At 36.7% G+C, this 25994-nt stretch overlaps 1 long non-coding RNA gene across 1 annotated transcript in view; it reads right to left on the minus strand.

Moving 5' to 3' along the window:
• Positions 1-968: 968 nt before the first annotated feature.
• The window catches only part of LOC120528604, a 34836-nt gene continuing 9810 nt past the window's right edge, over positions 969-25994 (minus strand). Inside the window, exon 3 of the long non-coding RNA XR_005633558.1 lies at positions 969-1182. This is a non-coding gene — a long non-coding RNA (uncharacterized LOC120528604). The remainder of the gene's footprint in view (positions 1183-25994) is intronic.

A 25994-nucleotide genomic window follows, 5' to 3' on the forward strand; every position in this document is an offset into this window, starting at 1 on the left:
TCCTTCCAGAAATGTTTCTGTTCCTCTCCTCCTCCTTTGTATTATCAGTTATTCCTCATCCTTTCCTCTTAGATTACCGGTAGGCAGGTGGAACTGTGAGATTCAGTGCATAGAGCCAATAAACCTCTGGATCTGCAGTGGTGGGATGTTACTCCATTCCTATAGTGGTCACTGATGAAGCCGCCAACCATTAGCAGCCCAAGGCATTTTAAAGGTTCTGTGTTGATTTTAATAGCAGGAGAGATGGATGATTTTGACCACAGCTGTGTGTGTGTGTGTGTGTAACCTAGCATTATATTGCTATAGGGTCAAGTAGTTACAAGTTGAGAGCAGAAGGCCTTTAAGGCCCTCACTGTTCAGTCACTGGTGTAGGAATTCTGGGATGGCAAATCTAAAATGGTGTCACAAATGAATCAGTATGATGTGTTGGTCTTGCTCATTTGAAGGCAGCCAGATCTTGAAAGTTCATCTGTTCTTCAGGTCTGCTGAAATCCTGCCTGCAATCGGGAAACGGTGGATCAGCTTAATTCATAGTGTCTGACCACACTGGCATCTCTGTGCATTTTATGACATTCAAGGTATTATGCAATGCACAAAAAATGAGTGTGGCCTTTGTTTTGCTGCTGATTAAGCTTTGAATTAAGGCCTTTTCTAAAGGTGACCAATCTCATTGGGTAAAAGTGCATGTAAAGAGCTGTTGTGCGTTTGGTAAGCTGCAATGCCCCACTGCACAAGCTATACTGATGCTCTTAGAGCAAAAACAAACTGACAACTTTAGGTGAAAGTGCAAAAGTTAGTCAGTAGCTGTAATTCTCTTATTTCAGAAAGTTTAAAAGTAAGGATGGCTTACTTCATTAAAATGATTACATTTCATTTAAATGTAAAATGTTATACAGTGTAAGAAAGTACACAAACAGCGTAAAAGAGTTGGGGATCCACAATGTATACTTGCACTGAAGTTATGGTAGTAATAGGTCTTTATAGACATGAATCCAAAACAAAACTGAGTAAACAAACAAAATGGCTGTCATATATGATCAGAAAAAGGAAGTGACATAATAGTAGAGTGGCATCCTGGGACTGGAAATGACGTCTTGGGTTTTTGGGGCCAGAACAGGAAGTGACATTATGTTGTCTTCTGGGGATCGGAAGTTGTTTCAAGCTGATGCGTCATCTGTTGTTCTGCAGGAAAAGAGGAGAGGAGTTAGAGGGCAGCGCCAATCCCTGGTCTGGTGGGTACATGCACTTATTCAAGCCCATAAATGCCCATAAAATGTCTCATAATCGCATGTTTGTGACAACAGATAATGTTCATTTTAATTAGAGAAGAGTTTTTATTAAACTCTTCTTAGAGAAGAATGAAGCACGTAGTGTTTTGATGTATTCGCATATTTTCCAGTCAGTGGCACAGCAGATTCTGTAAAATATGTTCAAGAAACATATATAAATGAGAACAAAGTGATCAGCCATTGTTAGATTCCTTAGCAGAAAGTAAAACCAGATACCAGTTAATCTCAGAAACTCTACTACTTGTTTTAGATGCATGTTAGCTTTACACCGAAGCAGGAGTATAGAGAGTGATATTGGCATTTACATATTGGCAAAATAAGTCATAGAAGAAACACAGTTACAGAAGACCTGTTCATAAAACCCCAATTTTGTATATCTTCTATAAAAAAGCGCTTAAAAGTACTGTAGTATTATTCATTTTGTTAAGCACTTTGAATCATGGTTATTTTAAAGTTGAGCTTAAAATAAATCATAACAAGACAAAGCAAGGCAGACAATGAATCAAAATTAATTAATACCTTGAAAAATTTGAAAACCCATACACTTATAAGCAACATTGACAGGGGAATTCCATTTGAGAAAGAAGTAATAATTTCTAAGTCTTATTGTATAACTGCAAAGATAACAAGATGAAGAATAAAAAAACAAAATGGTTAACTACCTCAAACCTGGATTCAACAAGGATATCGCATTTTTATAGGTGCTCACAGGTTGTGAAAATGTCTGTTTTTACGCAGCATGTGACATGAACGTGTAGTTTGAGTTTTGGATATGTGTCTTGAAGAGAGGTGAAACAAGTGAGGAAACTAGGGGCTGATTAAATTGTATTGATGTTTGATTTTGTTTTTAAAAATGCACATGCCTAAACAATGGAAAAAATTTGAGATGATAAGTGGAATAAATTAGAAGCACATTGTGGGCAAATTTTTTAAGGCCAGTTGAGGATCTAATTTTGAAAGAGATTTGAAACCTAATAGTTTTCTACTTGCAATGCTTATTTTTTGATTAAAGATAACATATTTACTTTTACTTTTAAGGTGGAATGGTTGTTTTACACTTAAAAGCATAATAAAATGAACCAACTTCATATTATGTAATGTCTACCTCCTTTCAAGCACATACTGTATAAGCTAGTTAGAGATTAACCTATCCTGGTAGCTTCAGAAACATGCTGTAGATCAACAGCTGAATTTTTTGCCAGGGCACACATACCCACACTCACTCACACCGGCCAGTTTAGAGCCACCAAAAGGCTTACAATGCACATCTTTGGGAAGGTGAGGAAAAACACACAGATATTGGGAGAACATAAACACTCCACACAGATAATGAGTTTGAAACTATCGTTCTGTACCTCTAAACATACAGAATACATATTATATTGTATTCATTATATTTTCTTGTCATTATTTTCATATATTAACAGTATAATATGGATTAATGTATTATTCAAATTGGCAAAAAGAGCATGCGTTGCCATTTGGCCTATTTAGTTTGTCATCATATTATAGATGAAACGCTTGTAATATTAACTGATTTCATTTTGCAAGTGATAGTACTTCCTTTAATTGTATTAATATGTTTCCAGATGTGGCTACAGTCCCGTGTCTTCTTTGGTGGGTGGTTAACCACATTTATGTGCAGCAAGCTAAGCAGAGTATTGTAAAAGCTGGTTTATATGATTTTATTAGTTTTTAGTAGGTTTAAGTGGGGATTGCAGAGAAGTACTCTCTGCCTGTTCATCCTAATTGTTAGAGCTCTATAAAGGCATAAAGTCATCTACCCTACAAATAGTGCACACCAGACTGCAAACGGCTGGGTCAAAATGGAGAATCCTAAATGCTAAAACTACTGAAACATTTGTGTGCCTTATATTAAGTGAACGTCTTATTCATGTTTTTCTTAAATCCTCTAAATGATAACTACTTGCTCAGAGCTTCTGTCTAGATAGCTACAGCAGAATGTTTGTATTTTAAGAAGTGTTTCAAACGATTTTGACTATGAAGTCATTTGTTGTACGAGTTCGACTTGACTTGTGTGCAATAAGAAGTGTTTGAATTATTTCTCCCCGATACGAAGAATGATGCCAACAATACAGAAAATCCCATAATTTTATGTACATTCTTGCACAGTATAATCTTTGTTAATACTGTACACTGTGCGCCAGTTCTTCAACTAGGCCTACTAACTTAGTATGGCACCTCTGAGCAATTTGTTATAGAAAACAGTAAAAAAAATGCAAAAAAAAGAAAAAAACTCAAATCATATTGATGTGAAGTGACTGATGTTTTTAAAATTAATTTTAGTTTAAACTTAAATTATACTACAATGCAAATAAGTTCCAAGTTTCATAAGTTTTTAACTTAAGGTAATCAACACATGGATTGGGATAAACAATCTGGATAACGACGAATACAGCAAATTCCCTTTAATTCAATAATCATGCATCCAAAAGCCACATACAACTGAAAATTAATGAGAAAATCTAATACCTGTACATTTAAAACGTAACATTTATACATTCTCAGTGATAGTGTACATTTTAATCATGGGCACAATTGTGTATTGCTTACCTCACTACAGCTACATTTTGTGAGAAATTTAGAGAAAAATCACTCAAGAATTAAAACATTCTTCAAGAAATCTAATATCATGAAAGCTTTGTATAAATGCACATGAATATGCGCCAGTATTTGAAGAATCGCAGTACTTGGCCTATTTTTTTTTTTGTCCATATTAATTCTGACTCCACAGCATATAACTCAACTACCCACAAAAACTACAAATATGAAAACTATTTGGTTCTGTTTTATGTGGATACGACTGAATGTTCTTTTTATGGTATATGCATAATAGTGGAATGATATTGAAAATTACAAACCAGCCTTGGCATACCTCCATCTCTAACCATTTTCTAAATTCATTTCATTTAAACCTTTTCAGGTTGATGGGGTCAGTCCATTTAGTACTGAATAAAAGAAAGGAATGAATTAAGACAGATCATCGCATGGCACGCAGACGCACTCATCTGCCTATAGTCAACCACTCACTTAGTAGGCAATTCTGAATTATCTATTAAGGTAGCTTACAGATCTTTGGGATGTACAGTAAGACGTAAGCTGGAGTACTGGGAGAAAGACCAAGGGAGACATGCACATTCCACACAGACAGTGATCTGAAAGGCATTTTGTCATAGCATATCTATAGTTGCGAAAAAGCAAATCGATGTTATTCAAAAGATTGTGGTGCCTGCAGTTTTTGAGAAAAAAGTGCCTAAGACATACACAGTAATGCTAATATGGTAGAAACTGGTAATTCTTAAATCTAAAGAAACAAAAGACAGAACAATTTAAGTAAGAAAACAAAAGAAGCTGGTCAAATAAGTTAACAAAAATAGAAAAATTCAAAATTACAGAAGAGAAAAGAGAAGAAAAGAAAGGTGCAAAGCTAGAAATAAAAACAAAAGGAGCAACAAAAGCAGTCAGTAAATACAAAATCTTAAAATATATTAAAAACTCAAAATAGAATTTAAAAATGTAATTCTTCACTCTAAATGTTTTAACATTTAACATGAAAAGGAGCAATGAACTAAACCTTGATCATGAACATAAAATAAAAAATAAAAAAAAAAATCATAAATTAGAACAAAAGAAATAATGCAGAACTGACTGAAGGGGAAGGAGGCCTTGGAGAAAGTCAAGCTCACAATTAGGGCACTGAGATAATGTGGTGCGCGGCCTTTCATTTGGTCAGAAGCCTGCAAAGGTCATATATGACTGGTTTGTTAAAACTGACTTATTTTTAGATTGAGTGGCAGAGAATTAATGTTGTTTTAAGAGAAAAGAAGCCATGGTCGAGTGAAGAAAGACAAGTTCAAAGAAGAAATGTTGGGACGTCAACCTGGTCTTCCCTGTTGAATCAACGGAAACAACAACTCTGTGGTGCAAAAATAAACCAGAAAATGCCTATTGAAATCAAAGAAGCCATCAGGCGTTGAAACTGGGTTCCAATCAGTCACCAGATAGCAGCACCATCCTGTGGGGATGCTTCTTTCTGGTGGCCTTGTGATTTATAGGTGGGGGACGAGAAGTGGCAGAGTCATTTACCCTCACTGGGCATCTTCCTGGTAGTGTGGAGTAAACAAAAGAGGACACAGTTAGTGCCAGCACCTCTCTCAACCCAGGATGGTATTGCATACCTCAGATGAGCCTGGCGAATGTTCCACTGACACACATGCGAGACAAAGCTTAAGAGAACCAGGTCATGGTCAAACACAGGAAACAGGAGTCACAAAAGAACAAAAAACCAAGATGTTAATGCAGAACCTGTAGGAAAAAAAAGATCTTGCCCAGCAAGACCCTAATAATTCTTTAATTAAGCACTAGTAATTTCTTCCTAAGGTTTGATCCAACGTTTGGACCCCTTCTGGAGCACACCACCATCATGTATAGCAGTGGCATAATGACATAAGGCACTGACACAACATTGGTCAACATGACTAGCTATTGGTGGCATTGTTGTCCACAAAATGGTGGTGACACAGAAACAAACAAAATGTCATTCTGATGTCACAAAAATAACACTAAAATCATTTACAACACAAGTAATAATAATTGAAGACTTACATTTCAAACTTAATTTCAATGTGTGTTTAACATTGTTATAAATGACCTTACCTGTTTACATAGAAGTGTTACGTTGGAGATACTTTTTGATAGTCACACAGGTGCTTATTGATTTCCCAAAGTATTATTGTTTTGCGATATATAATTGTTAGTTTTTTTTTAATTTCAGATTCATATCTTATGTGTTTTAGTTGCAAAATCCTATAGATGTGTACAGCAAGACTGTCCTAGGTAAACACGATTCATTAAGTTCAGTGCCAGGTAAACTGCTGAAAAACATGGTGCTTGAAAGGACATAAAGGTCCACCAGTAAAGGCAATGGTTCTGAGAACAGTAACATCCACCCACTAAAATTAATTTCTGATGAACTGTAATAGAAGATAAAAATATAAAAGACTTTTAGATCCAGCTATGTGATAACTGTAAATAAAGCAGAGAATAATAAGATCAGAAGAAAATATGATTCACATCACATTTCACTTCATGCAAAGCTTAATTTTAGCAAGTTCCTTTAAATTATCTTCTTTTGAACACAGGTCAGAGTTAGCTTTTTATGTCAAGGGTGTTGTAAAAAGTCTCTTTTAGGCCTTTCAAATCTAGTCAGGAGGCAGGTTATTAAAAATGATTCTTTCTGGGCTCTTTGGGGGCTGACATCATTATAAAAAAGTCTGCCAAAACCTCTATTTATAATTTTTTTCCCCTTTTGTGGTTTTGCTGTTTGCACATAGCTTCCAGACGTTACTGTTTCATCTTCCTTCGTTTTTGCCTTTATAGCAGCCAGCCTCTGGGCTACAATAATATTTTTTATTAAAACATTTTGGAAATGTAGATACAGGTTTTTGTATTATGCCTGGCAATTATTTTCCTGAAACAGTTTTAATGGAAAATAAATAATATTAATCAACTTTAGAAAGTGAAACTGAGTACCGTTTAAATCCATCCTCCTACCCCCACCCACAATTGATTGTGTAAGCATCCCCCTTCATAAAATTCAGTTGCTATCAGCAGTATTGCATTTATTTTGACTGTTTTTTTTCCATAAGCCAGAGTTACAACTTGCTATGATCTATTCTGGACTTGAATTAGAATAGATACTGTAACAAGAAATTTTAATAAGGCACTTGGAGATAAGCATTGTCAAAAGTATGGGAAATGTTCATTACTGGGACCAAGAAAACCAGTTGTCAAAATCCAAATATATAATTCTTGAATTATCTTGCATCCACAAACTGAAACTCTGCCTGACACCAACCTCTATCCTGTCCTGCTCACGATGTCATGAATCTTTGGCTGTCCCATTCTACCAACTGTCAACACAATAACCACAAAAATGGTGGCACCCATGGAATTCAAGATGGTTTCGCAGAAAGATGCAAAACTATTTAATACAACTTTTAAAAAATAACAAAACTAATGGAAACTTTGAACTTAGTGCTCCAAAAAAAAACCCAAAAAGGAGCCTAAAAGTTCAAATAAGAAATTAATATGAAAATAAAATTTAAGCAGAAACATTTTGAGGGACCCTGATGTTGTTCTTGGATCACTCACCATACATCATAAATCTTCAGTAAGGAAGTGATTTTTGACAGCTCCTTCAAATTTGACAGATAAATTCTGTGGTTAAGTGTAGTTTTTCCCAGCTGACACTTTTAGCTTAGGTAAAGGCCTTTCTTTTCTTTACTGATTTTGAAAAGGCCATTCTTGCTTTTATAACATCACGATTGGACCGTTGCAACTCACTGTATGTACAATATGTATTGATCAGGCAACGTTATAATACCTGCAACTAGTCCAGAAGACTACTAACTACTTGCCAACTAACAGGCTCTCGCGAGTGTGACCACATCTTACCAATACTTACCTCATTCCATTCACTTCTAGTCTACTACAGAATTGATTTTGAAATCAAGTAATGCCCCCCTCCACCTTTTGGAACTCCTTCACATTTACATATCAATGAGAACATTGTGGTCTACCTGCCAGATGTTCTTAGTGATGCCAAGTTTGAAGGTGAAGCAAAGGAGGGAATTGGGCTTTTGTGTTCGCCGTTTCCACTTTTGAATAGCTTACCTAATTATATTACTGTAGGTCTGTCCTGACATTAGTTACTTTTAGATCATCATTTAAGACTTACTCGTTTTCACTGGCCTTTGACCCCAATAAGATGTTAAATATTATGTTTGTATATGCTGGTTCATGTACATTCATGATTAAGAGTGTGTATGTGTGTGTGTGTATGTGTGTCTGGAAGGTATTTGGAATATATCTTTTATGTATGGTTTGTCATGACTCTGGTTTTATGACGTGTACACATATTTTAACTGTTTCTTTTAGTTTATCTTGTACATTACTTGATTCAGTTTAGGCTCTTTTTAATGTGCTTTATAAACAAAGTCTGATTGACTTGACTTAAACGTATCATAACACTTCTTATTCATTAAGATCTTCTCCAAACAGAAGATAGCCATTTTAGCATGGAGTTGTTTGCTTTCCTGTCTTAAGAACATAAGACATTGGACTAAGAAAAAGAGACCATTCGTTCCATGTTGTTTAGCTAATAGATACACTCTCCCAATGTTTCATCCAGAAACTTCTCAAAGCTTGTGAAGGTTTCTGCTTCAACTCAGACAGTCTGAAAATTCTTGACACCAACCTTTATCATGTCTTGCTCATGATGTCATACATTGTGAACCTCAGGGTGTGCAATCCTAGCAACTCAGTAGCAACTGCTGCCACAATAACCACAAAATGGTGGCACTCATGGAATTCAAGATGGCATTGCAGGAAGTTGCAAAAATATTTTATTACCTTTATAACAAAAAGAAAACACAGCACTCCAAAAACCACAAATGGGATCTAACAGTCCAAATAAATTCCGGAAATTCGATGAAAAAAATGTAAGTAAAACATATAAGACTTGTCATTTATCAAGATCTTTTCCAAAACAGAAGACAGCCCATTTCAGCATGAAGTTCTTTACTTTTTTTACGTTTTGAAAAAGCTTTGTACAAATCCTCTAAGTGAGGAAAGAGGTGGGCTAGGATTCTTCCAGTTTAGCAAGATAAGTCTATGTGCCAATAGTGTAGTAAATGCAATTACAGTTTGTTTGTCCTTCTCCACTTTAAGGCCATCTGAAAGAACACCAAATACAGCTGTTAGTGGATTAGGAGGGATTGTGACACCAAGGATGTCTGAAAGGCATTTAAAGATTTTGGTTCAAAATGATGTTAATATGGTGCAGGCCCAAAACATGTGACCCAATGAGGCTGGAGCTTGATTGCAATATTTGCAAGTTGGATCTTTCCCTAGAAACATTTTGGACAATGTTAAACAAGACAGATGTGCTTGATATATAATTTTAAGTTGAATAATTGTATGCTTTGTGCATATGGAGCTTGAGTGAAGTCTGTGCATTGCTACCTTTCACTCCTTTTCCGAGTTGTTTAGTAAGAGATCCTTTTCCCACTGTACTCTTGGATCTTTGAAAGTGAGTGACTGTAAAATGTTTTTATACTGTATATTACAGAGATACTGTCTGAGTTCTCAAGACTGATCAATATTTTTCCTGGCATAGAGGTAGGTGAGTGGTGAGGGAAAATTGGTCAGGTTTTGTTTAACCAAGTTTGTAATTTGAAGATAGTGAAAGAAATGTGTTGCTGGAAAGTTAAATTTGGTCTGATATATACAGTACCATATTATCTGCATATAGAGAAATTTTCTGTTCAAGTCCTTCTCTGATAATCCCCTTTATCTCAGAAGCATTTTGAAAGTGAACTGCCAGTGGTTCAATGGCAATTATAAAAATCAGTGGTGTCTACTACCACATTTTAGTTTGAAGTAGTCTGAATTAATGTTGTAATATAAACTGAAGCTTCTGGACTGATATACAATAGTATGATCCATGCACAAATGTTTGGGCCAAACCCAAATTTTTCCAATGTGTGAAAAGGTAGTTCCATTCAACCTTATTTATTATTATTTATACCACTATTTAATGTTGTAAAAAGCGACACGTTTAGCAGCTGTCGAGGGTGAGAAATCAGGGAAAATATGAATGTGGTTATTTTCAAATATAATTTAGTTTCTGTCCGCGAAGTAACATTATATGTACTTTAGATTGTAATTTTTTGAAATGCACAATAAGAGTACTAGGTTTAGAGGTATTTGAATCCCTTATGCGGCAAGCTGCTGCTGTCTCGGTGTCTGATTTGAAGTCCTCTCCAATTATTTTAGAGAATAGTTCAGCTATGAATTTCACTGCGTTTGGACTTTCACAATTCTCAGGGAGACCTTTGATTCTAATATTATTCCTTCTGCATCCATTTTCCAGTGCAGCAAGTCTGTCTCCGAGTAGTTTGCATTAAAAATTTGCAGCCATTGCTTTTCGATCACCGGTAGATGCCAGTAGTTCAGCTATTTCAATTTGAGTCATGAATGTTTGCTTAACGTCTTCCAACTGAGCGCCAAATGCTCTGAGTTTATTCTCACACTTAGACATTTTCCTGTATTTGTTCCTCATTTTTTTCTAGCATACTTTTAAAGGCTGCCTTAAAGTGATTATTGAAATGTTTTTCCTGGTATTTAATATCCTGAAGCAGCTTCTCATTTGTCTTATGTATGTCCTTTATTTCCTTCCTTATATCATTAATTTCTTTCGTTATATCTTTCTTTAAATCATTCTTGAGCTATTTTACATCTTGAGCGGTGGCAGTGGCCATTGCAGTGATCATTACTTTCAGCTAGTACAGATTGTTTCAGTCTTCTCTGTGCTCCGCTGGTGAAGTGGCAAGCCCAGTTAAAGTTGATGTTCCCGGCTCGTGAGGAGTCGATGACAACGTGGAAAGCAAGGGCATTTTCAGTTTCAATGAATCTTCTGAAATCGATGAGCAACTTCTCTCAAGTTGCCTGGATTTTATCTTATCTTTTATCTTTGCGCCAGCTCGGCTGCCCCAATATCGTCTTCTTACCTCGTCAGGTAAATAAGGAACCACACCGGCATGAGCATTTCTTCTCAGTGCTTTAAGTTGACTACTTGAATAGGCGAGTCTCGGAGTGTAAAAATCCATGTCAAGTAGTAAAAATAGTAAAAAGTGTCCAGGGAGCGATTCCACATAAAAGAAAGTGGTAGAAGTGATCAGTGAAATAGAGAAAAAAAATAGAAAAAAGGTAAAAAGATAAAGTCATACACGGAGCTGCTGGAAAGGCTGCCACTCGGATGCGGCGCCGGAAATAAAAATTTATACGCTTGTTTTTATTATTTTCCTTGTTGTGTCTATATTGAACCTTAAGGAGGGCAGGCCACCTGATGTTGCAGTTGTGAAACCACCTCCCACCCATTCATATTCTTCGATTCTCAATTTTGCATTTTTAAGTTCTGGTTTTTTAATTCTGGTATTTGGCTGAGTTACTGTTTTTTAAATTTTGTATTGGGTTTTTTGTTCATTTCAAACCTATTTTGTTTTATTTATTTTTTGCTTTTGCCTTTCTTTTCTTTGAAATACTTTTGAATCCTTGTGATAAATAAGGAACCTTGTTTTGGCTTCTTGGTCCACAGGTTTATAGCTTTCCTCTCCAGCTTTACTGATATTTTAGTGTCTTTGCTCTACTTTGGGCCTGTGCAGGTCATAAGCCTGCCTTTTGAGTTTGGGCCTAGGTAACTAGAAGTGGTGAGACATACACTGTTGGTTTAGACTTGATGTGGAGCACAGATCTGGCTTTTGTTATTGAGGCCTGACAGGATCAATTATAATAATTATATGATAACACAAAAATTATGATTGGAACAAGAAAAGCAAAATAATAAGCAAAAATAGCAACAAAAGGAAACTACATACTGTAATTTCTTGATAGTTTATATTGTATGGGTTTACTAGCAAAATACCCGTGCATCGCAGCGGAGAAGTAGTGTATTAAAAAAGTAATGAAAAAGAAAAGGAAACATTTTAAAAATAATGTAACATGACTGTCAATGTAATTGTTTTGTCACTTTTATGAGTGTTGCTGTCATATATATATATATATACATATACACACACACACAGACACACACACATATAAACATATACATATATACATATAAACATATCTACACATACACATATCTATATATTATATATATATATACATATACACATCTACATATATATATACACATATCAACATATATATACACATACATATACATACAGTAAATACTGTAGCAGATAGAGGCGTGGTCCACCTCTAACACCTTCAGGTACCACTCTGAACACCAGGTTAGAGTATAATAACTGTTATTTTAATTATTACACAGTGCACAAAGCACCCTCCACTCTACACTCATAAATCACCAATAAATCTCCAATCAATACTCTTTCCTCCTCGCCCAGACACTTCGCCCTCCTACCTCCCAGCTCAGCTCACTGTCTGGGCTTTCCCACAATCCTTTTATACACCCTGACCCGGAGGTGTTCCTGCCCAATCAGTCCACAGTTCCTTATTCCTTCCGGGTCAGGGCAAACAGTCCTTTTCTTCACCCCGGGAGCACATCGTTTCTTCCTGTCACATGACTATGATGTACTCCCGGGTTATAGGGCACATGTGAGCCTACGAGCCCCCCTACAGCAACGACTGGTGGCCCCCAAGGTATCCAGCAGGGCTGTGTATAAACACTACATAGTCCATGATGCCCTGCTGAAACTCGTGGCATGATCATGCTGTGGGGAGAGCTCCTCCTGGTGGCCTGGGGGTGAGGGCCAGAGTAAAATGCCAGTAATCCACCACAATACATACACACACACATATACATATATACATACAGATAAATATACATATATATATATACACATATACATATATATATATACATATACACATACATACATACACACACACACATATACCTGTATATATATACACACAGACACATATATACATATATATACAGATCTACATTTATATACATATCTACATATATACACACATGTATACTGTATATACATATCCACATATATATATACACATATATATACATATCTACATATACAGTGGAAACTCGGTTTGCGAGCATAATTCGTTCCGGAAACGTGCTTGCAATCCAAAGCACTCTAAAGTAAAATACATAATACAAATTAACCTGCACTTTACCTTTAAAAAGAATCATGGCTGGTGTGAGTTTCTAAACTCATGTGGGATTCCACCCAACGGGACGACACGCAAAAGAGTGTCCCAAAGCAAATGCAGTCTCCCAGCACTGTAGCAGTTCGCCGTATAAGCGCATCCAAAAAGATCGCAGACATGCTATAAGCGCCTGTCGTCAATGGGTCATACAAGGAACATTATAAAGATCCCGCTACAATAAATAACAGCGCTGTTGCTGTTTCAAGCTGAATGAAGCTGGTGTTAAAGTACTGAGACTTAGCTTCATGTTTTGGGGAGCAAGTTGGGGACTCGCACTTCACAGCGCGCACACACACACAGTCACAATGCTGTAGTAAACAGTATACGCTCGTACTAATGTTGACTATATGAGTGAAGCACACAGACTCAGATGGAGAATAGGAGACGATTGCCAGAGAGAGAGACGGGCAAGTGAGCGAGCGAGATAAGGAGAGAGAGAGAGAGACGCGCTGGGTGAGTGAGCGAGCGAGATAAGGAGAGAGAGCAAGAGAGAGAGAGAGAGACGCACTGGGCAAGCGAGATAAGGAGAGAGAGAAAGAGAGACGCTAGGCGAGCGAGTGAGTGAGATAAGGAGAGAGAGAGAAGAACCATCAGCTCAGTTGTGATCACATGACGCTCAGCAGACAAAGTGTATCCATACTACTCGTATTGCAAGACATCACTCGTTTATCAAGTCAAAATTTATTAAAAATTTTTGCTTGTCCTGTAAAACACTTGTAAACCGAGGTTCCACTGTATATATAAACACATACATACATACATACATATATATGTATACATGTATATAGCAAAATCACCGTGCTTCGCAGCGACGAAGAACTGCTTTTAAATTTTTTTTGAGAAGAAAAGAAAACCTTTTTAAACTGAGGGAAAATATACCAATAACTATCTGTTAAGGATCTCTTTGTATACCACGTTGTCAGTTCAGCACTCCGGTTGTAATATAACCAAGCTCTGCACTGAGATTACTTTTGAGAATGCAATATATAGTTTTGTCCAGGAGGAAAGCAATGTTGCCTCAAATCAATGGCAACCTTTTGTAGGGTGTGTCCCTGAGACTTATTAATTATCATCGCGAAGCAGAGCCTTACTGGAAATTTGAGGCATTTGAATTGAAATGGGAGATCAGAGGGTACAACGGTGATGCGAAGAATACATTCAGAGTGTGGCACTCTGCTGTTTTTTTGTGTAGCTGCCTTCACACAGCTTCTCCGCTGCTTTATAAACAAACGCCATATAAGGCCGTCGTTTCTCCTTGCTTCGTGGTTCTGTACTGTTTTATTGTTCATTTATTACGATTCTTATAGTTATTGTGTAGCTATTTGAGACTTACTTTACTGTTCAGGTACCCATTTCCTTCATTTAATCTGCGGCTTGTACGCTATTTTTTGTTCGTTTATGATGATTATAGATATTTATTGATTCCCTTCTTTAGCTGACTGCCTGCTCATATAAGGTGCTCCGCTGGTTTATTGTGAAGCAGCCTTTACACAGCTTCTCCGCTGTTTTATAAATGAACGACATATAAAGCAATCCTTTTTCCTTGCTTTGCCAAGGAAGCTGCCTTTTTATTTAATCCACGGGTTCTCCGCTGTTTTATTGTTCATTTATTACGATTATTATAGTTCTCTTTATATATCACGTTGTCAGTTCAGCACTCTGGTTGTAATATGACGAAGCTGCGCAAGCTCACTCTTGAGAATGCAACGTATAGTTGTCCAGGAGAAAAGCAATCTTGCCTGAAATCAATGGCAACCTTTTGTTGGGTCTGTCCCTGAGACTTCTTACTTATCATCGCGAAGCAGCGCCTTACTGGAAATTGAAGGCATCTGAATTGAAATGGGAGATCAGAGGGTGTAACGGGGATGCGAGGAATACATTGAGTGTGGAGAAACTCTAGAGACAGCGTATGTATTAACTTGTGGATTTTTCTGTGAGCATTTGGTGGCAGCGTGACGAAGTTGCTTCCGCAAGACCTCGTTAGCTGTGGAGCTCAGCTCAGAGCATATTCTTTTCCTACCTTGTCAATTGTGTAATGCGTTTTTTGAACAGGATTGATGCATGGAAGTGATCACTCGTACTGCGTTCAGTCAGTTCACGTGAGCTGCTCTCTTGTGTGATGTTGCGATGTCCACGGCTTTATTTAATGTTAGCTAAGACCCGGCACTTAAAAGTTTCTCGCTACAGCAATTTTAACTCCGTTACAAAGTGATCCAAAGTCTCATTTATACCTTGTGTCTTCTCATTAAACTTGTATCTCTCGAATAAAGTATTCAGCGTTTTTCTTCAGCGCTCTTTGGGAGCTCTTCCTTCTTTTCTACGTACTGCGGTCACAGTCAATTCACATGATTACGTGAGAGGTGTGATGATGATGATGTGCTAACGTCCATTACAGTATATGGAGAAAAATAGGTTCCAGTTATGACCGTTACGCGTAGAATTTCGAAATGAAACCTGCATAACTTTTGTAAGTAAGCTTTAAAGAATGAGCCTGCCAAATTTCAGCCTTCTACCTACACGGGAAGTTGGAGAATTAGTGATGAGTGAGTGAGTGAGTCAGTCAGTGAGTGAGTCAGTCAGTCAGTGAGGGCTTTGCCTTTTATTAGTATAGATTATGGATATTCTAACCTGTTAAACTGGAAGAATCCTAGCCCACCTCTTTTAAGTCAGTGGGTAACTGATGTTATATACTATCTGAAATTGGAAAAATATCTAATTCTCATTTAGAGAATCTGTTCAGAGTTTTTTTTTAAACCTGGTAGGATATAATTAATGCAATTTTAGAATAGGCATTTATACTGGAGAAAATGAGTCTCTCCCCCTTTTTTCTACTGTTAAAGTTTTACTCTGGCTGTTGGGCTTCCTCTCTTTCTCATGGCTGGGAGCTGAAATTAATTTAGCTTTATCAAGTTTGACTTGCTTTTATGGAATGTTACTTGCTTTTAATAAATTCAGTAAAATAGAAAAAAAAAAGGACACACCTTTCATCCATCTCCTATTTGGATAGATGAGAATGTTGTTAATCAAGAGGATTTTGTTAAGATTAAACCTCCACCCAGTAGACATTGAAGGGATATGTCCCTCAGTCCCATTTGGTTGGATCAGTCTCTTTCTCCTCTGGTACTACCTTTAAGTTAGTCAAATCTCATGACACTTTGCCAGGTAGGCCTCAGCTGTGGGGTGTGGTATTGTAAAGATATGTTAGTTTTGGTTAAAAAAACATACGTTTTCCATTTTACTTGGACTTTTTAGAATTTCAAAATTCAGAGAAGGTTCAAGAGGTCCCCTGAAAGGTCACAGTGGAAAACAGATAGGCTTATATAGCACAGTATTTTTGAAATGTTACATCTAACAGAGTGTCACAAACAGATTTTGCTACAGAGGATCAGAGAGTGTCTCTATGCTAATTGTTTAAAGCACTTACTGTATGAGTTGTTGTATATCAAGACATGCTGGTGTACACTTCCTGTACAGTAGAGCGGCTCAGATTCAGGGTTCCTCCGTGTTTCTTGTTGCATTTTCCCCTACACTTTGGAATAAACATTGACGGAGAGGACCATTGGCAGCATTTTATTTTCTTTATTATTTTCAAAAGGTCTTTTCTGTACTATACACCACAGCTCTCACAGTATAATAATTCAGTATTTAAAAATGTAACCTCACAACAGCTTCAGACTGCATCATTTTGCACACTTCTTATTATGATGGCTCTCAGGAGCATTCTGTTATCAGTCTGAACCAATCGGAGATTCGCAGCCTTAGCCAAGCTGAATCTGCTCCTGAACACTAAGAATGGAGCCTTTCCTGGTGATGTCTGACATCTCTCATTCAGTCACTACATTACCTCACGGCTCCACTGCCTCCACACTTTTGCCCACAGAACTACTGCTTAGTTGATGTTTTTTGTTTATTGCACCATTCTCTGTAAACTCAGACTGTAATATGAGAAGATTCCATTAGGGCAGTTGTTTCTTGGATCCCGGCAAACATTACATCTGGCAAGAATCACAGTCAAAGTTGCTTAAATTAAGGAGTCTTCCCAATGCTAGTGTTTAGATGACCAACATGTAAATCTGTTCAACACATTAGTGTGTTGTACATACTGAGTTGCAACCGCATGATTGGCTGTTTGCCTTTTGTGTTTTTGAGCCTAATAAAGTGTCTACTGTGTATATATTTAATTAATTTCACAATAACTTTACACTTAATCTCTTCAGATATATTAGGTGTGAAATATGACCTAACCTCGGACCATTGCCTCTGTTTCTGGTTGGGACAATTTTGTTCCTCTTTTTGACATTTTATCGTGATTATCTATCTATCTATCTATCTATCTATCTATCTATCTATCTAGCACTAGTACTGTATTAAACAGCCACAATGAACCTATCCTGTCATGTCCTGTTTTCATTGGTTTAGCGTGTATTTGTTCCAGAGAAGGATTACATGATATTGCTGTAGTTCCATTTTTGATGTTACTACTATTTAGTGTGATTATCTGGTTTCTCTTCACTGAACTTTATGGAATGTTTTAAATGTTATTTTTTGACAAAACTGTGATATTGGCCCTATTAAACTTCAGTGAAATGTGTGTCTAAAATGACTATTTTAAGAGCATTTTAACACTAACAATGATCAATTCCAGATACTAGTCTTTTTGTTTCATTCCTAAATGTCAACTATCTACTTTCTTATTAAAAAAAACATTTTTCAGTTTTATTTAATATTAAAAATGGTGAGCTTCTTTAGTTCCTGTTTTTATTGTCCTGTTTCAATCTTGAACTTTTGGATCCCTTTCTTGAACATGAAGCACCTCTCTGCTTTGTTCCTGTCTAGTCGTCTAAATTATTTGCATGTTTGGTTTTTCTTTTTTCAAAATTTACCAAGTTGGTATTTTTTGTTTTGGTCTCCTCAATTGCCTTTTGAGTTTTTGCTCACTCTGACACTTCAACGTAACCTAACATAACATTTTCACAATCCAATTCAAGGTAGAGGGGTGCCAGAGCCGATTGTGCCAACATCAGGTGCAGGCCAGCAACCAACAACCCGGAATAGGGTGCTAGTCCATTTCAGGGCTCACCCTCCTATGTATTCTCACACTCACACTGGGCCAGTTTACTAAACCTTTATATACAGGCAGTCAAAACTTGTCATATTTTGGAATATACAGGTGTCTTAAACTGTATCTGTGGGGTCAGCTGAAGAAAAATCTATAGGATTAGACGTGTAACATTAAGACAGCTGAAATGACTGAAGAGATATGTTCAGCACTCATAATGGTCACTCAACGATATCAACAGTGCATGGAAGAGACTGGTAAACAATCAGAACACTTATATGGTAGCATTTTTTAATTAAATTACGAAGGATTTTACTTAATTATGTCATACAAATGGCTTAGCTTGACTAAGAGCCTTCGTTTCATCATCCCTTCTGTCCTAATCAGTGTGTTAGGGAAGAGTTCCGTTCCATAAGAGTGTTTCTACATGTCAGTTCAAGTAGTTATAGTTATTGCAGAAGCATTCTATTAATGCAAACTGCATGTGAGGTCACCTCAACTCACAATTTTTCGATGAATCACCCCGTTATGCCATTACTCATTACAAATTAATTTTTTTAATGTGTATTAGGCAAAAATTGTAGGACAAAGCAGAGCTGCAGCTCAGAAACTAACCCTGGACAGGAGGGCCAGCCCATTGCTGGACACACACATGCATTCACAAGAAACTAGTTTAAAGTTTCTTGTCAGATTATCTGGCACTAGTGATGAGCTGGTTGTTTATTTATTTATTTTTCTTTTTCACACACACATTTGGCTATGGTTATGAAAAATAACTCATACCTGCTACACCAGAAATAAAATTATTTAATTATTTTATATAGATACCTTATCCAACTGACTATTTTAGTAATGAAATCAAGGACCATCTGAACATTATTTCGATTAACTTTTACTAAAATATCAGAGACAATACAAATTAAACTAATTTAACCTAAAATTCCTGCAGTAATGGATCTGTCTTTACCCAGTTAATGAAACAGAAAGTAAGGGGAAAAGGATTATTAGGCACTCATTTTTAGAGCAAATGTTTTGACTTAAACAAATTAAACAATGCATTGTTTAGGCCTAAATAAATTAAACTGTCCTGCACCCGAAAAACGAGGCTGAGTCTGCGGGCTTCTGGAAAACTATCTTTATTAATTCAAAACAGAAGTCAGCAAGGGAATTTATTGAAACGCGAGCTACCACTTCACTACAGTGGTTGGGATCAGTTCCTCCTGTAGGGGGAGAGACAGAAAAGAAAAAGCGAGCCAGGTCAGTGGCCAGATTAAAGTACCTCCCCACATCAACCCTTGGCCTACAGATGTGTTGCATGGCAAGGCTGCAAACTCATAATTGCATCGGTGACATGGTGAAGCTGGCATTGCCTCGTGGTGGTCAAACAGCCCTCAATGATTGTGTCACCCACATTTCAGCACTGGGGGAATCTTAAAAGGTCTCACAATATATATATATAGTATATTTACACAGTGCCTATGAATATTATTCAACTTATGGAAGTTTTTACATTTTATTGTTACACAACATTGAATCACGCTGGATTTAATTTGCTTTTTTGACACTGATCAACAGAAAAACACTGTTTAATTTCAAAGTGAAAATAGATCTCTGCAAATTGATCTAAATTAATTACAAATATAAAACATTGAATAACTGATCACATAAATATTAATCCTCTTTAACATGGCAACTCTAAATCATCAGTGGCACAGCCAATAGGTTTTAAAAGTCACATAATTAGTTCAATAGAAATCACCTGTCTGTAGTCACGGGGTTTCAATTGATTGCTGCATAAATGCACATTATCTGGCAGGGCCAACTTGAGGTGAATCAGCATCATGGCCCAATCTACATGATAAAGACAACAGAACTCTCCAAGCAATTCCATGAAGATGTCATTGAAAATGACAAGACAGGAAATGGAGAGAAGAAAATATCGAAATTCCTCAATATCCATTGGAGTCCAATTAAATCCCTCATTAAGAAATGGAAAGAGTGTTGCACATCTACCAAGAGCAGGCCATCCACAAAAACTGAGTGATTCTGCAGAAAGATGACCAGTGAGACCACAATGTCTTCTTGCTGTAAGAATGTATTGAAGTCCCTGGAGAAAATCTATGTCAGTATGGGGACATGTCTGAACCAACTTTTTTATTTTAGAGCCATGTGGGTATTGCAGCCTTTTGTGTAAGGCATGGAGCAAGCATGGAGGGAACCTGAGACTCCAGTTTATTTCATTTCAGCCTGTAGTGTATTTTATGCTAAAAACTCAAACTAAAAGGTCTACGCTGCCTCATTTAAGACATTTCTATAAACGAACATGTGACTTTTGCACTTCAGCAGAGTAACTTAGCAGATTAACATTTCTTAATGACACTGGAGTCCAGTGCTTTCAGATCCTTTTTTAGAGTAGAAAAACTTTCTCTGACATGACACGCATAATTTGTTTTTCTTACCTCTGTTCATTTTAAAAAGACACAGGCACTATGCTTATTCAGTGTAATAATTAAATAAGTCCCTTAAACACTTGAATACAGAGCATCCAAGAGTGAAAATCCATAAAAAAACATCAAAGATTATAATTCCCAAAGGGAATGCTTTTCCTGAGACTTTGCCAAAATGAAAAAAAAAAAAAAACTGAGTGTGGCTAATAGACTTAAGTGATGAGGATAACTGAAATGTTTTAGAAGCGATGTCAGCACCCGGCAGGCAAAAGTATAAAAACCAGGTCTGGGAAGCCAGCCATTTCGTTTAGAAGGTTTGGCACTCACTTGTGCTCTCCTACAAAGGGTCGGAGTTGACAGTGACATTTTAATGACATGCATCCCATAATGGGAGCTCTGCCTATCCTCAATGCCCATTCCAATGTTACATATGAAGGGAAAGAAGCAATATAAAGGACGACTGCATAAACTACTCTTTGGCATGAGGCACAACAAGAACAAAGGGAAACTCTGACAACTTGAAACACAATACACAACCAATAGACTAAAGGAGGGAATAGCAATCCAGTTCCTAGAAAAGAAATACCTACAGGTTCAAAATGGAAATGAAGAAAGGACAGCAGAACTATACAGCCAGAAGATAAAAAGCCTTACCTCTTGTAAGATGCCTGGCCAAAAGAATCAGCAAGTATCATACGAGACTCTACTTTTACTATTTGAGGATTTAGATTTTTTTTTATTTAAATTTTATTGTAATCATTCCATACTACTCAATTTTTACAAAAAATAGGATTGAAAACACATCAATTCAACCCCCAATCCTGAGAAAGAAAAGGAATGCCAACAGAGTAAAAATTAAAGCTGGTCAAAATACATAAATTGATGCGTTTAATAGGCAGATAAAAAAAAATGGGAAGAGAATCTATTTCCTCAGTGCTTTAAGAGCTTATTCTAAAATATTATTGATTAGATCCTGCCAGGCTTTGAAAAAGGTCTGCACAGATCCTCTAACTGAGAATTTTATTTTTTCCAATTTCAAATTGTATAAAACATCAGTTGCCCACTGACTTAAAAGAGGAGAGTTAGAATTCTTCTAGTTTAGCAAAATATGTCTGAGTGCCAAAAGTGTAGTGAAGGCAATCACAGTTTGTTTGTCCTTCTCCACTTTAAGCCCATCTGGAATAACGCCAAACACAATTAATGGGTTAGGAGGGATTGGGACACCAAGGCTGTCTGAAAGGCACTTAAAACTTTTTGTCCAGAATGATGTTAATCTGGAGCAGGCCTAAAACATGTGACCCAGTGGGACGGGAGCTTGATTGCAGTGTTCACAAGTTGGATCTTGCCCTGGAAACATTTTGGACAGTTTTAAGCGAGACAGATGTGCTCGATATATAATTTTGAGTTGAATAATTGTATGCTTTGCGCATACGGAACTCGAGTGAATTCTCTGCATTACTACCTTCCACTCCTTTCCTGATATGTTGAGTGAGAGATCTTTTTCCCATTGTTCTTTTGGATCTTTGAAAGGGAGGGACTGCAAAATAATTTTATATATTGCAGAAATGCTGTCCTCCAAACTAAACAATATTTTTTCCAGCATAGAGAAAGGTGCGAGATGAGGGAAATCTGGCAGGATCTGTTTAACAAAGTTTCTAATTTGAAGATAGTGAAAGAAATGTGTTGCTGGAAAGTTAAATTTGGAATGTAATTGTTCATAGGATGCAAAGATATTTTCTATATAAAGATCTCTAAGCAATTTAACCCCAAATGTTTTCCAGATATTAAAAACTGCATGTGTTTTGTGAGGGTTGAAAAAGGTGGTTCTGATGCAGAGGTGCCACAAATAAAACATTCTCCATCTTGAAATGCTTTCTACATTGGTTCCATATTCTGAGTGAGTGAAGCACAATTGGGTTATAAGTATATTGGTGATAACTTGCATTTATTGGGGCACAAAGCGGGGAATATAAAGAAGTACTGCATGATTTTATTTCTATTGCTGACCAAGCCTGTGTATGTTCATCTATTTGTGTCCAGGTTTTTATAGCTTGTATGTTTGCTGCCCAGTAATAAAACTGAAAGTTAGGTAGAGCCATGCCACCTTCTGCCTAAGGTCTTTGTAGAGTCGCTCTTTGGATACGTGGATGTTTTGAGTTCCAAATAAATGAGGTTATGGTTGAATCTAATTGCTTAAAAAATTATTTATTGATGTATATTGGAATGTTTTGAAATAAAAAGTGAATCTTAGGAAGGATATTCATCTTAACAACATTAATTCTTCCAGCTAGGGTGAGATGAAGGGTTGACCATCTATGCAGGTCTTGCTTAATTTTTTCCATACAGACAGCAAAATTTTGTTAATAAAGAGCTTTGGGATATTTACTCCTAGGTATTTAAACTGATCTGCAATAATAAAAGGGAAGGTGTCCAATCTGATATTGAATGCTTTAGAATTCACTGGAAAAAGTACACTTTTATTCAAATTAATTCTGAGACCAGAGATCTTTTGAAATTCTGTGAGTGCTGTTAAGACTGCAGGCACAGTATTTTGTGGGTCTGATATATACAGTACCATATCATCTGCATACAGAGAAATTTTCTGTTCAAGTCCTTCTCTGATAATCCCCTTTATCTGATAAGCATTTCAACAGTGGTTCAATGGCGATTGCAAATAGCAATGGTGACAAAGGGGCATCCTTGTCTGGTACCATATTCTAGTTTAAGTAGTCTGAACAAATGTTGTTAATACAAACTGAAGCTTCTGGATTGGTATACAGTAGTTTGATCCATGCACAAATGTTTGGGCCAAACCCAAATTTCTCTAATGTAGTGAAAAGGTAGTTCCATTCAATCATGTCAAATGCTTTTTCTGCATCCAATGATAATAATATCTCTGGGGTGTTTGACTTTGCTGGTGAATATATTACATTAAACAGGCGTCAAAGATTGGAAGCTAAGTGTCGGCCTTTAATAAATCCAGTTTGATCTTGTGATAATTACTGAAGGCAGCACTTTCTCCATCCTTCTAGCTAGGACTTTGGAGAGTATCTTAACATCATTATTCAGAAGTGAAATTGGTCTGCATGATGCACATTGTAATAAGTCCTTATTTTGTTTAGGAAAGACATTGATTAATGCTTGGCCAAATGTTTGAGGTAGAATTTGATTGTCTCTAGCTTCTGTAAATGTTGCTAATAAGAGGGGAGCTAGCTGAGTGGAGAATTTCTTATAAAATTCTACAGGGTAGCCATCAGGGCCTGCTGCTTTCCCGCTTTGAAGTGACTTTATAGCATCTAGTATTTCTGACAGCTCCAAAGGTTTATCCAGTTCCTCTGCACTAAAAGTATCTATTTGTGGTATCTGTAATGTATCCAGAAATGCATTAGATTGTGTGTTGTCTTCTTTAAACTCAGTAGAATATAAGGATTTATAGTAGTCTCTGAAATGTGTGCATTATATTTTTATGGTCAATGATTTTATCTCTGTTCATGTTGGTGATTGCTGGGATTGCATTGCAAACTTCTTGCTTGTGGATTTGTTGAGCTAAGTGCTTATTAGCTTTCTCTATGTGTTCATAGTAATGATGTCTTGATTTAAAAATGAGTTGTTCAGTTTATTTTAGTTTTCAAGAGACTGAGCTCTGAATGCAGAGTCTGCCTTTTCCTATAAAGAGCATCACTTGGACACCTGGCATGTTCTTCATCTATTCTAGTAATTTTGCTGGTTAGCTCTGATACCTTATTGGTTTCTAATTTATTTCTGTGGGAAAGATATGAAATAATCTGTCCTCTTAAGAAGGCCTTTAGAGTTTCCCAGAGTATTCCTGCAGAAACCTCTGAGGATGTATTTGTCTCTAGGAAGAAACTGATTTGTTTGGATATAAATTCTGTACAGTTCTCGTCTGCTAATAGAAGTAGGTTAAGTCGTCATCTGCGAGCTGAGTGTTTGGGGCATAATGATTTTAGCTCCAAAATCAGAGGTGCATGGTCGGAAATAGCAATAGCGTCGTTCTTGCAAGATTTAATTTTAGGCAAGAAATTATTATCTATAAAGAAATAATCAATTCTTGAGTAGCAATGATACACTGGTGAGTAGAAGGAATATGTTCTTGAGTTTGGGTTTAGAAATCTCCAGGGGTCTGATAGGTTGTGGTCAGTTAAAACTATGTAATTGTCTTTGCAGTGTTAGATGTCATTCACCCTGTGACAGGAGTCCCATCTAAGAGTGGATTTAAAACACAATTAAAGTCCCCAGCCATTATAATTTTGAGTGTTCACATTGGGAATGAATGCAAATACATTTTGCATGAATTCCCTATCATCGACATTGGGTGCATAAACATTTATCAAGATCATTTTACAGTTATGTAATGGTCATGGGAGACTTATCTATCTCCCTTCAGGATCCAATACTACATCTGATGCTACAAATGAGACTGTTCTATGTATGAGAATTCCCACACCTGTAGTTTTCTTTGCAAAGCTGAAATGGAACATTTGGCCAGTCCAGTCTTTTTGCAGCCGGAACTGATCCTTGCTTAGTAAATGGGTCTCCTGTAAAAATACTATTTTAGCGTTTAAACATGTTAGGTGAGAGAATACTTTCTTTCTCTTTAATTCATGATTCAGGCCTTTAACATTCCAGCTTACAAAGTTAACTGTCCCATCATGGAGACATTGATTCTGAATTTTTGATGTCATTTTGTAGTCTTAACTGGAAGTGAGACAGCTTTAACTTTAATTTCAAATTTTCCCACAAGTTATTGCGATGCAGCCTATTGTTATGTTGGTAGTTATCATTATAAGGATTCAAATAATAGATTAGATATAGCTTGCTCTCTTTCTCCCCCCCCCTTTTGCCTCCCCACGCGAGGCTGGACCCCACTTCACGCAGTCCCAGTCCTCTGACATACCTAGAGACAGAGCACGTCCAAAACAAAACAAGCCCCCCAGCAGTGGCATTTAGGGATTAAAAAGTAGACATGTCTATTGCTGATAAAGTCTAAATACTATAAGCATAAAATATAATCATTAACAGACTATAAGCATAAAATATAATCATCAACAATCTTGAAATATTATGACAGTAAACCCAGGGAGTGGTGTTAAAAAGTGGTCCTGGATAAGCATAGTAAACCTTAATGCAATAATAATAATAATAACAACAAACCAAGGGTATGATGTTAAACAGTCTCCTTTAGAATAGAAATTTCTTCCACACATATACTCCTACAATTAGATAGATACTGTAGATAGATACTTTATTAAAATTATAATTAAAACATAAACAAAAAGTGTCTGAGAAAAGAAAAGGATGTATAATTATGGTACCCGTATCATTGCAAGCGAATCAACGGTAGGTAATATCTTCTTGCCATACCATGACAGGATGCGACTCACTTTTGTATTTCAA

The sequence above is a fragment of the Polypterus senegalus genome, chromosome 4 (assembly GCF_016835505.1).
Source record: "Polypterus senegalus isolate Bchr_013 chromosome 4, ASM1683550v1, whole genome shotgun sequence".
Classification (NCBI taxonomy): domain Eukaryota; kingdom Metazoa; phylum Chordata; class Cladistia; order Polypteriformes; family Polypteridae; genus Polypterus; species Polypterus senegalus.